We start from the raw sequence: 13,806 nt of genomic DNA, 5'->3' as shown, positions 1-13,806 counted from the left end.
CTCTGGAGGCGGGTGCCTTCCATGGCCAGCTTCTCGGAGCAGGCCGCCCAGTGGGGACCTTTCTGCACAGAGTCAGCTCCAGGATCCGGAGCCAGCGGCAAGCTCCAGCCTGCAGGCAGCCTCTGCGACCAGGGCAGGGTAGCCAGAGACTTCTCCAAGCAGCCCTGCTCCCTCCAGGGGTAGGCTCTTTCCACAGGGCAATCCAGGATGATGGACTAGAGGGTGACTGTATCTCCTGTCGCTTCAGAACCCAGGATTCAAGAAGGGGAGGCATTGAGAGACTCAGACTAAAATAGAGCTACCGGGTGGAGCTTGCCCCGGGCGGCAGGCCAGGACAGGGACAGCTTCTCAGAGCAGGTCAGGGCAGCTAGAGTCTTCCTCAGGCAGCCCTGCTCCCTCCAGCGGTGGGCTCCTTCCACATGGCCAGCTTCTTGGAGCAGGCCCCCTGATGAGAGCCTTTCTGCACAGAACCAGCTCCAAGTCCCAGAGCTAGCGGCAAGCTCTGGCCCACAGGCAGCCTCTGGGACCAGGTCAGGGCAGCCAGAGACTTCTCCAGGCAGCCCTGCTCCCTCCAGTGGCAGGCTCCTTCCATGGCCAGCTTCTTGGAGCAGACAGCCCAGGGAGAGCCTCTCCGCACAGAGCCAGCTCCAAGCCCTGGAACCAGCAGCGGGCTAGGGGCAGCTTTCTTCAGAAAAACTGCATTATCAAGTTCCTTCAAGACTTCAGGCTACTGAAGGCTGGGAGGTGATATACTGGAAATCTACAGGGACACTATAAGCCAATAGAGGAAATCTGCAATATCTCAGAGTCCCACTGACATCTGACCAATATGAGAAAACAAGGGAAGAAAATGTCCCAAACAAACGTAGATACTATATCAATAAAACCCAATGACAGCACAGCGCAAGAAATGTCAGAAAGGGAGTTCAGAATGTATATAATTAAAACAATCAGGGAAGCAAATGAGGAGATGAAAGAGCAAATGCAGGCATTAAATGATCGCACCAATCAACAGTTAAAAGAGCAAATACGGGAAGCAAGAGATCATTTCAATAAAGAGTTAGATAATAACAGAATTAATCAAACAACATTTTGTAAATTTATGATTTTTAATTAAAGAAAGAAGCTAAAGAAAAATTTAAAAAATAAAGAGTTAGAGATACTGAAAAAGAAACAAACAGAAATCCTTGAAATGAAGGAAACAATAAACCAAGTTAAAAACTCCATAGAAAGCATAACCAATAGGATAGAACACCTGATAGACAGAACCTCAGACACTGAAGACAAAATATTTAACCTTGAAAACAAAGTTGAACAAACACAGAGAAGATGGTAAGAAATCATGAACAGAATCTACAAGAATTACGAGATATCATGAAGAGGCCAAATTTAAGAATTATTGGGATTGAGGGAGGCTTAGAGAAACAAACCAAAGGAATAAACAATCTATTCAATGAAATAATATCAGAAAATTTCCCAAATCTGAAGAATGAAATGGAAAACCAAGTACAAGAGGCTTATAGGACTCCAAATATACAAAATTACAACAGACCCACACCAAGGCACATTATTATGAAAATACCTAACATACAAAATAAAGACAGAATTTTAAAGGCCGCGAGAGAAAAGAATCAAATTACATTCAGGGGGAAACCAATAAGAATATCAGGAGATTTTTCAATCCAGACCCTAAAAGCTAGAAGGGCCTGGAACAACATTTACCAAGCCCTGATAGAAAATGGATGCCAACCAAGAATCTTATACCCAGCAAAACTTACTTTCAGATTTGATGATGAGATAAGATCCTTCCATGATAAACAAAAGCTAAAGGAATTTACAAAAAGAAAGCCGGCATTACAGAACATTCTCAGCAAAATATTCCATGAGGAAGAGATGAAAAACAACAATGCAAATCAGCAATGGGAGAAACTAGCCTAAAGGAATAGCCAAATAAAGGAGAAACCAAATCATGTCAAAAAGAAAAATGAGTCAAATGACTGGGAATACAAATCATATCACAATAATAACCCTTAATGTTAATAGTCTGACTCATCAATCTAAAGACAGATTGGCAGATTGGATTAAAAAGAAAAATCCAACAATATGCTGCCTGCAAGAGACTCATCTCATAGAAAAAGATACCCATAGACTAAAGGTGAAAGGATGGGAAAAAACATACCATGGACATGGACACAGCAAAAAAGCTGGAGTATCCATCCTCATTTCAGATAATGTGGACTTCAAGCCAAAACTAGTCAGAAGAGATAAAGAAGGACATTACATATTGCTTAAGGGAAGCATAAATCAGCAAGACATAACAATCATAAATATCTATGCCCCGAACATTGGCTCATCCATGTATGTCAAACAAATCCTTCTCAATTCCAGAAATCAAATAGACCACAACACAATAATACTAGGCGATTTTAACACACCTCTCTCACCGCTGGATAGATCTTCCAAACAAAAATTGAATAAAGAAACCATAGATCTCAATAACACAATCAACAATTTAGACTTAACCAACTTATATAAAATATACCATCCAGCAAAGAACAAATACACTTTCTTCTCAGCAGCACATGGATCCTTCTCTAAAATAGACCATGTTTTATGTCACAAAGCTACTGTCAGCAAATACAAGAAGATAGAGATACTACCTTGTATTCTATCAGATCATAATGGATTGAAATTCTTAATTATCCAGCAAGCCAGTCTCACCAGTCATAAAGTAAGAGTAATGGGCTTTAACTTTAATTTCCATAACTTTACAGTTATTTACCCTTTTATCTAACTGGAGTCTGCATTAGTACTGGAAGTTACCACTATCTATTCTATAGGTGATGGCTTATTATCACAAGTTACCTAGGTTGTGTGTTCTTGGAGCAGCTACTTCTGCAAAACATTAACAGGTAACAGTTTTACAAAATGAAATTAGCAAGAGTGAAAATATATTCAGCTTGTATAATAGCTATTTACTAAAAGGAAAAAGGAAATGTTTCTGGGTAAGAAAGTGCTTGTGTGAGGAAATACATGAGGGTCTAAGTAAGTGCTAGGAAAGTCTGTGTAAGTAAAGGGCAAGTTTCAACAAGTTTGTGTGTAACTAAGTTGGTTATATGTATGTGAGACAACTAAAAATATTTAAGGTTTTTCCTAAGGTGAAATACTAACGTTCTGATATAAACCAAAGTTTAATCTATATGGTAGAATAACATGGTAAAATGACAAGGATTTGAAACACTAATTTACTCTTAACTTTGTGTCTATTAAGTTTTATTCTTTAGAACAATTAGTCTTAAAAATTGGGGTGTATACAATTATGGTTAAACAACTGTTATAGAGTATTGTACTATATTACAGAGTCTACATTTTTCTTTAAAAACTAAATTTGGTAAAATAAAAGTGTCAAGGTAATTGTGAAATGGTCACTAGTTGTATATTAAATGTGTTCATATTTTTCAGGACCACAAGTTTTTAAAGCAGGGAATTTATCAAGCTCTGCTATTCTCCAGATTAAACTTGTCTGTAATGGTAATCTTAAACTTATAAAGAGTAAATTTTATTGGGGATTTATTTCTATCATTTAATGTTCTATTATAGGACCTGCTATCAATAGGGTATGTGTAAAATTTGTCACTTTTTACACTGAGATAAAGAATTTCAAATGTAAATGTATTTCTAAACATTAGAGTCTGATTTGTTTAAAGGTTAATATTGTGAAATATGAAAGAAACATGAAAACATTTTGCCACTTAATCACACAAAAGGAAAGTTAAAAGCTCTCTCAGCCTTTCTTTGATTCATGTTTTAGATACTACGTTAAATTGTGTTAATTATAAAGTTTATATAGACTCAGGAAACAGTATATGTAAACTACTTAATGGTATTTAAGGAAGAAGCAAAGATCAACATCAGAATTAGAACCCTTAAGATCTGTAAAGAGTCACGCCTTACCTGAGATAAGGCTCTGCCTCCCACCACACTGTGTAGAATAGCTCCAAAATAAGTCAGACTTCAGCTTATTTAAAGTTATAGTAAACAAAAATTGGTTCTTGTTGTAAAAGTACTGTGATCTCAAATAGGGGATAGAATGTAGTTCTCAGTCAAAATTCAAGTGGTACTTTTTGAACTGTTTTCATTCTGTTGATCAGGAGAGGAGAAAAAAGGTTGAGACGAGGGAGGGCTGGAATAGTCCAAAGACTTTGTTTGAAGCCACCTGGTTGTTTTCCGAGGTGCTAGGGATTCGATCCCAGGTCCGTACGCACACAAGGCAAGCAATCTGCGACCTGAGCAATTGCCCTCTCACAGTGGGGTACCTCTCAGATGGATGAGTGGATCCTCTAGAGATGTGACTAAAGTTTGATGCAGAAAATCGGCCCCTAGACATAGCCAAAAAAATTCTCACCAATTTTTCAGTTTCTTCTTCACAACAGCAAGAAACCTGTTGTGTATGTGATACCCTCGGTCAAGGGATGTGTCAACTGGGAAAGATCTGTCCCTACGTTCTTAAGAAAAAAAATGGTTTTTACTCCTTACTCATCCCAAAATTGTTAGTGAGTCATGGAGTCTGGGAGCAGGAGGAGAGTCAGGCTTATGAGGGTTTGAGATTGGACTCAGGTGGGTCGTATGAAAGGACACTTGTGGCATGATTGACACTTGAAGCCCTGGCATTACAATCACAATCTATAGATTTCTTCCACACTCCCCTTTCTCCTCCTGGCATTTTCCTTTGGAAAGCTCTCAGCTGGAGATATCTGTGCCTAATGCACCACCCTGCGAAGGTGCTGGATCTTGCCTATGGTATGTTTGTTGTGGAAGAAGGTGTTTGTCTGGGGCAAAGCCTGTTTCCCTAAATTAGGGAATGGCTCAGCAACATAGCCAGGCACTGTCAGTAAATATCAAGAGGCAAAGGGAAGTATGTGGTGAGGCCCATGGGTCTGGGGTTCCAGGACTAATGTTTGCTGGCAGAGAAAATAATGTTCCATATCCAAATTCAACCTTTTGCTACTTCTGTTTGCAGCTATTTCTCTCAAGGTTCAGACAGTGAGAGCAGTGGCTCAAAGTCCTATGTGTGATCTCCCAATGATTGAAGTGCCTGTAGGCCCACTGTCAGAAATGCCTCACCTGTTTACCAGGCCTCCTGTGACATGACAGCCAAAGATGGGTGGGCTAGCGTGCGTATTCGAAGTGGAAGGGGCAGGCATCGGGCATGTCGGGTGTGAAGGGCGCAGAAGTTCCAGGCTCTGGTAGGGCAAGTCACTTTGTTTCTCTTCCCAGAGGCTTTTTCCCGGCTTTGGGCACAATGGATTATGAGGAGTGTGTTCCGTGATGTGGTGCTTGCCCTGCACATTCCACCTGTGGTCACAGAGGTGCGGCATGATCGCCCGATGATGTGTCGGTTCCCATGGCCACCAGAGACACTTCCGGTCCTGGCCACTTGAGACCAAGAGAGATTCAAGATGGCGCAGTCTGGACTGTGAGGGTAAGAGGAAGGGAGCAAGTAGCAGGGGCCTGCCCTTCTCAAGAAACCTGATGATAATCTCTTTGCCCAGGAGAATTGGAGCCTGGGTATGTGCGGAGAGCAGCCCCGCATTCCATGGTTTGGTCCAGGTCCATGCAGGACCAGGGAACCCATTCAAGCCTGTCAGCTTACACTACAGGCCAGCCTGCAGAGTGGCATTGTGCTTGTCTGACAGCACCTGGCACCTTGGCAGTCCAGTATCCTAGATCCTGGTGCAGGCAATTAGCCAACAACAGGTCCAATGGACCAGGGAGGGAAGGAGGGGACTTGACAGCATGTGGGAGACCAAGCTGAGCACCGGCAATGGCTGCATTACCCTCACAAGCCACTCTTCCAGGTCTGTTCACACCAGGATTGGCCGAGTCCCACACTGGCCTAGGACCCCAGCATCCCACGGAATGATGGCTGGTGACAGATCAGGGCTGGTGAGCACTCAGTGCAGCTCAGGGGCTTTGGCAGTCATGGAATTCGGAAAGATCACACCCAATCTGGCGGCTTGCCCTTACCTTCCTAGAAAGCCCAATGCGGAGACAGATGGAAGCTGGGAAGTTGTTCTTCTCAGGGCAGGTGGGTGGCTGCTGGGTTGCCTAATGAGTGGGGAGGGAGTCACTAACTCTGCATGCTGGATGGAGGACAGGAAGTTGTTGACCAGCCAGGAGAGTTGTTCTGGGCTCCCTCCACCTGCCAGGTCCCACCTTCTTGGCTGCTGCCTAAAAAGTAAGCTGCCCAGATTCATATTCTTTGTGTGATTTTGCAGACTCTTCAGTTCACTTTTAGATACAAAAATAACTTTCCAATCTGTGTTCACATGACGGTTCATTCTCTTGACCAGACTTGTGCCTTTCTGGTCCCAGACCCTCTGGTCTCTGGTCAGGAGTCCTATGAACAGCCACTGGAGAATGCAAACTGCAAGCCAGTGGATGAAAGAAGAGCCGTTGATGACATGATGAGCACAGTCTCACAGGGCATAGAAGCATATTGGTACATTCATCATGCTGAAAGAGGAACGGTACAAAATTTCAAAGGTGAATACTCAAAAGGATGAGTAAGTGCATTTTGGGAGTATGAAAAGCAGAAGGGTGTTGGTGCTGAGAAGCAATTTCATTGAAGAGACCCAAAAAGCACTGTCAGTGTTAAGGTTCTACCCCGTGATGTCAGCACATTCCTTCATCATCGGCAAACTGTACCAATTCAGGAAGCAGTAATTGTCCGGCCACTGTGTAAGTAAAGAGCATACTGAGCCTGATGGTCTTTGCAAAGACAACAATTCATTTGTAAATTTTTGGCACTCTCTGGTTGCTTGCACGGGGCAACTAATGATAAGTATGCTGAGGTTTACACTTTCTGGCACAAGACCTATGAGGAAAAGCTTGTTTGCAACAAAGCACTTATGCTGCAAGACAAAATTTCAATGAGTTCACGCTGGAACAGGCAGCTTTGAACCTGGGCTCGGGAAATAAACAGTGCAACACAATATTAGAAATTTAAATGAAAGGACCTCTGCTCAAAAGCAAACGGGAAGACCAAATATGGGCAAAACCCGAATTTCAAAATGGAATACATTGTAAATTTCCAAATGTGTTCTAGTGCCGACTGAGCATTCTCAAATTTAAAATCCTTCCTCTTTCTTAGATACCATTATATCCACCACCAACATGCCACAAGCCTAATGTCTCTGATTACAGCCTTAATGATATTGATATTGGTGGAGGCTTCTTCTGTGCCTAGGTTTTCAGGGTTTTTATCATAAATGGCTACTGAGATTTGCTTTTGTGTTTCTCTACCTATTTTGAGGCAACTATGTAAATTTTGTTCTTAATTCTATTTATGTGATATATTACATTTATTGGTATTTTTATTTTAAAACATCCTGGCAACACTGGGATCCAACCAGCCTGGTAATGTTGTACAGTATTCTTAAAATATAGTTAAATGTGCTTTGCTAATACTTTAGTAAAGTTTTTTGCATCTAAGTTCAATAGGGATATTTTTCCATGGTTTTTCATTCTTGACGTTTTCTTATTGAATTTGGGTATGAGTGAGACACTGGCTTCATAGACTGAATTTGGAAGTCTCCCATTCCTTTCTAGTTCATGAAATAATTTGAGGATCATTGAAATTATTTCTTCAAAGCTCTGGTAGAATTCAGCTGAGATTCCTTCTGGTCCTGGATTTTCCTTTTTTTGAACGACTTCTATCCCATTGTGAGTTGGTGATCTCTTTAGGTTTCCTTTGTTCTCTTGATTCAATTCTGGCAGGTTGTACATGTCTCAAAATGGTTCTATTTCTTCTAGGTTTTCCAGTTTTTTGGTTATGTTTTCAAAAGTCCCCCAGTGATACACCGGTTTCTGTGACGCTTATGGTGATTTCTCTTTTTCCATGTCTACTTTTTTGACATAAGTCTTCTCTATTTTTCTTTTGATTATATAGTTTATGGTATTATCAGTTTTATCTCATCAAAACAATCACTTCTTTGTTTCATCAATTCTTTAATTTTTTTTATTCTCAATTTGATTAATTTTGATTCTGATCTTAACTATTTAATTCCTTCTTTTGGTATTGGATGGGTTTGTTTTTGTTTTTCCAAGACTTTGAAATGTATGATCAGCTAATTTATATAAAATCCTTTGATTTCTTATGTAGGCACTCAGGGCTATAAACTATCATTTTGAAACTGCCCCTACAGTGTAGCAGGAGTACGGATATGTTGTGTAAGTAGTCTCAATTGAGTCTAAGTATTTTTAAATTTCTTTGTTTTTATCTTATGTCACCCATTTATTATTGACTAGTGTGTTCCAAAGTATATGTTCATGTTAAATCTAATTTCATACCATTATAATTTGATAACATGCAAGAAATTACATCAATATTTTAGTATTTCCTAAATGTTGCCTTATGACCTAAGATATGGTATATTTTGGAGAATGTTCCATGAGTTTGTGAGAAGAAAATGTATTCAGTTTTTGTTGAATGAAATATTCTATATACGTCTGTTAAATCCATTTGATTTGTAATATTTTTCAGATCCAAAGATTCTTTGTTGTATTATTCTTGATGACCTACCTATTGGTGAAATAGTTGTGCAGAAATCACCCAATGGTATTGTACTGGAGTCTGTCTGAGGCTCTGATTCAAGCAGTGTCTCTATTAAGAAATTAGTTGTACCCATGTGTGGGCCATAAATATTTCTCATTGTTACATTTGTTTCTTGTATTTTTCTCTGTATTGTATGTAATGACCTTCCACCTCTCTTCTGTTTAATTTTGCTTTGAGTCTGCCTGTCAGTTTGGAGAGTAGATACTCTTGCTTCTTTGGCATTCGCTTCATATGATATCAGTTTACATCATTTCACTTTCAGCCTGTGACTCTTGTTGACTGTAAAATGCATCCCTTGCCAGCAATACATAGTTGGGGTTGTTTTATAGTGCATTCTGCCAGTATGTATCTTTTAATTGAAGGGTTGAGACCATTTACATTTCATGTTAACGTAAAGAGATGTTTATTAATTCCTTCCAGTTTGATTTCTTTCTAAAGTTTAACTTTTTCCTGTTTCCTATTTGCTTAGCTACACTTTGAATATGATTTTTTCATTTGTGGCAATTGGAGAGGATGCCAGAGCCACCAGGCCTGCTGACATATGCTGACTTTGGATCCACCTTCACCTGTCCAGCACACATTGCCCTGCACATGTGGCAGCAGACAATGTGCAGTTGAGAAGGTTGTGTCCCTCTAACCCATGGATCTAAAGCAAGATCGGTGAGATTACTGACAGATACTTCTGCAGGGCCCTTTGACCAATGCTGCCACAGTGTTGGCCTCAAACACCTAGAGAGTCCTTGATGATCCCAGACTAGGTTATGATGCCACTGGCTCATTCCCCAAGCCCTGAACACTCCCTATGTTCCCACAGGCTTATAATAAATGAATCCACAACATGTTGCATGGATTGCTCACTGACAGTCTGAGCTTGGTGCTGGCTTCCAGGCTACTGGAAACTTGTACTTGGTGAAAGACTAACCAAGGGTCACTTCAGGCTGAAGGAAGAGGGCTTTATGCATTTCGGGCAATTTCTGAGCCTGGGCATGTCTTCTGCCTCCTTAATGGAGCTAGATTAGATGAGTTTCTGCCCCTGACTGGGTACCATGGGAAGTCATCCTGGGGGAATCTGCTATCAACTGCCCAGGAAGCCCTGTGTACTGGGAGATTAATTCAGCAGGCACTGGCACACAGATGAGGCCTACCTACCCAACAAACATCTGGGCCCCATGGCTGAGGTCAGATACCTGAACATCAGCACCTGTCTTTCACAGGCAGTGTGTATTTGGGGTGAACATCTGCTCTCACCACCCATGGGCACACTGGACTCACATGACAATCACTGCTCACACCTGAGTTACCCCTCTGATTGGTCTTCATGTCCAAAGAATCCCTCAGCTCTTGGTGAGAAGAGGAATGCATGTTGGGAGAAGGCTGAGGTGGCACTGATTTATCCCCAGGCACTGAAGGTTGGAAAGTACCTTTAACCCAAGAAGTTTCCAATTCTGTGGACATATTAAAATCTCAAATAAAATTTTGAACTTATCAAAAGGGATATATTTCTTGTTCAATTTAAGTTTTTTGTAGGTGTCCCAGCTCTGGAATAATGGAACAAAGGTGAACTTGAGGCCTGTCCTTGGTTGAAGGACGACTGGGTTTGAGAGATGTCGGCAGATTCCAGTTTTCACAGGATAGGCCCCCAGGATGGGTGGAATGAAGGGTCTGGTTGAAAAAGAGCTCAATGTTGCTTGGAAGGAGATGCTGGTAAGTGCTTAGTGCCAGAGTGATGACAGCATAGCCACAGGGAAGCATCAAGTGGGGAGGCTGTGCCCCCTTTTCTCCCCGACAGAAAGAAGAGGGGAGGAGGGTGGTGAGGTGGGTAAGTGAGAAGCCAGGGACCACTGGGCAGCCTGGAGGCCATCCACAATTCCCTATCTGGCCTGCTGTTCTGGGCAGTGCCTCTGAAGTACCCACTGTAGGGATCAGAGCAGGTGCTGTCTGGGACTTCAGGTCTCTGTGGAGAGAGCCAGTTTCATGTTTTACTAAGAGGTAGCCTCTCTAGAATAAGGAATTTATGTTTGCTGAGGGTGGAAAAGATGAGCCAGGCATCATCTTGGCTACAGGAGGTGAGAAAGGGAGGTCTCAAGCTTTCTCTGTAGAGGCCTCACAGCCCAGTGTGGTGCAGCCCTTGTCCTCCTTATTCCCGAGTCCTTGGATTCAGTGTGTACTGGAGTCCTGGCAGCTGAGATTCTGGTGGGGTTGGAGAGCCCCTGCATGGACTACAGGGGAGATCAGGCCTCCATGTGTCACCTGGGATGTCTCTGTGGCCACCAGAACTATCCCCATGACAATCAGGGTTCTTCTGTTCACATGTAGGTGTCTCCCTGCCCCAGCCACTGGAAGAAGTGGCGATCCTTGATGGTATCAAGCCCACCTCACCCCACCTCCCTCAAGTGCTGGCCATACAGCACTTGTGTCCATTCAGGATCCTTCTCACCTGAGGTGGTGCCACAGGGCCCATGTTCTCTGAGGCTGCTCTATGCTTGTGCCCTGGAATGCCAGTTGAGAGAAGTAGTGGCTGGGACTTCCAGAGGCTCATGCCTCAGTTGGCTTGACAACACATCTACTACTAAGACCACATTTCCGCATTGCCCCTGGAGGCTGAAAGGGCCCACTCTCTGCTGGTGGCTGTGGCAGCACCCTGGACACCAACCATGACCTTGCTCACTCTGTATAGTGTCCTGGAAGACCCACTTGGGTGTCCATTCTCTCCTGAAATCCTTGTGGTTGAAGGCATGGAAATGCCACAACAAGGCCACAAAGCATATTAGCAACAAGGGGAACCTGCCTCCATGTTCCTAGCCCTAAACTCTTGAGCATGTCTTGGCCTGAGCCCCACCACTGTCTGTGAGGCAGGTGCCCAGAGAGTGAAGGTCAGCACCCTAGGTGGCACTGAGACTCTCAGGGAAGTTGCAGAGGCCTGTGTTGCAACAGGTGGTTCTGGAGTAAGCCAGGTTCCTGTGCACACAAGTGCAGGTGTAAGCAAGGTCTTCATGACAAGCACTTGCTTTCCTGGGGGACCTGAAAGAGGCAAGACAGACAACTGTTCATTGAGGTTTTTTGGATGCATTCCTGCCCTCTCAGCAGAGTCAGGTCTCCTGACAGCCTGCCTGTTACTTCCTCCTCTCTCTCTCTCTCATACCACAGGCAAAGGCAGCTGTAGTGACCAGGGCCAGGGTCCAGCATGTAACCAAGACCAGAGTCCAGAGTGTGACCATGGTCAGGGTCCAGAACGTGACCAAGTTAAGGGCATAGAGTGTCACCAATGTTAAGGCCCAGTGTGTCACTAGTGTAGGGTCTTGTTGTGACCAGGTCAGGGCCAAATTGTGATGAGGTCAGGACTCAATTTTTAACAGGGTAAGGGCCCAGAGTATGACAAAAGCTAGGGCCTTGGGTATGATGATGATCAGGATAGAGCATGTGACCAGCCCAGCACCCTGATTGTGACCAGAGTTGGGGCCAGTTGAGACTAGTTCAGGTCCCAGTGTGTGATCAGGTCATGGCCCAGTTTTTGACCAGGTCAAGGCCCTGAGCTTCACAAGATCATAACCCAGTTGTGATCAGAGAGGACCAGGTGCTAGAGCAGGCCAAGGCCAGTTGTGGCCATGTCAGGGTCTATCTGTGGGCACCTCCAGAGCTTATACCTACTAACCTCCTTTCCCTGTCTTCCTTTCTGAGTAGCTAATGGTCTTGGTAACAATCTGAGTCCAGAGTTTCTCATGCAGTGTGGGGAATGGACAGAATATCCATCTGCCCTCTGAGGCTCTCTGGAAGGAGGCAGCCCTGATGTTTTCATGTTGCAGGGTGGGAACATGGCCATAGTAGTTACAGTGTTTGCTGATCAGTTATGGCCTATCTCAGTACCCAGAGTGTTAATGGGCATCTACAAGGGCCCAAATTGCTGCTGGAGGCCCTGGTGCCAGATGCACATTTCACCCCACATCACTTGTCCCCCACTCCAGGAATCCAGGCCCTCATTTACTTGGGTATTCATGCAATATCACACAAAAGGCTGTTAAGACAATGCAGGAGAAATTGATTACCTGATGCCAAGCACTCTTCACACATCAGCCCTGGGTTGGGGGAGACGTGCCTAGGGTTCCAGGTTTCCCACTCCACAGTCATCTACCCAGAGGATTGCACCCTGGGATTTGGAAGCACAGACATACCAAGTCCTCCAAATCTCCTGTACACCCACTTGCCTACCACCTGGCAGAAAGCCTGCTGATGGTTCTGGCAGCCCACCAGTTACTGTCAGGGCAACCTGCCCAGGGCAGGAAACTGAGGTCTTGAGCAAGGCCTGCCTTGTACCCTGCTCCTCCCCTGGGCAGCAGATGCATGTCATTCTGGGGACATGTCCACCTAGGTCAATGCAGAACCTCAGCATGGCAGCCATGGTCTCCCAAGGCTCTCATCACACAGGTTCAACTGATCCTGCAAACTGGAAGAGTGGCAGCAAATGGAGCTGGGTTCTCAACCCTGGTCAGGACAGGCAGGTGAGTGGGTATGCAAAGCAGGTGTCTGCCCTGCCTGAGATCAGCTGATTTTCATGGGTTCCCCAGCACTGGTGTGTGGGGCAAGGGTTCCAGCTCACTCCTGACTATGACATTTATTGCCACAAATTGTGGTCAGATGGTGAACACTTCTGGGGTTCACCTGGATTCCACAGGCTAGTTGGGGACCTGAGCCATGGACTAAGCACCAAGGGTCCAGGACCTTGGGGGATGTCACCCTGCTGACCACTACTGATCAGGACCCCTCCACTTCAGGAGCCCAGAGGAAAGAGTTGGCTTACCTGCTCCTGAGCATGGAGGCTATAAGTGAGCCCACCCAGGCTCTCCAAGAACCCCTGCACACAGTTGGGGATTCTGAGAATTAATTGCACAGCACTGCTCTTCTCTGTGTGACCTTGGGCAGCTCCACACTCCTGGATCCTGCCCAGACTTTCAAGGCTGACTGGGGCCTGAGGTGTATTCTTCTTGGGTCAGAGGGTTGGAAGAAAGTGCCCTCCTGGACTGCTGAAGTCTTTTTCCTCCTTGCCTTCATGGTTCCCTCTCGACCTCACAATGACTAACCAAGACACCTTGACCCTGGGTTAAGAAAGCTCACCAAGTGCTCCATAGATCCAGACCCTGCCCTAGGCCAGGCAGCTGCAGAGTTGGGTGGTCTGGTGTAATCCAAGTACTCAG

This window comes from Sciurus vulgaris, assembly GCF_902686455.1.
Source record: "Sciurus vulgaris genome assembly, chromosome: X".
NCBI classification, from domain to species: domain Eukaryota; kingdom Metazoa; phylum Chordata; class Mammalia; order Rodentia; family Sciuridae; genus Sciurus; species Sciurus vulgaris.
Note: the sequence above shows the minus strand (reverse complement) of the source record.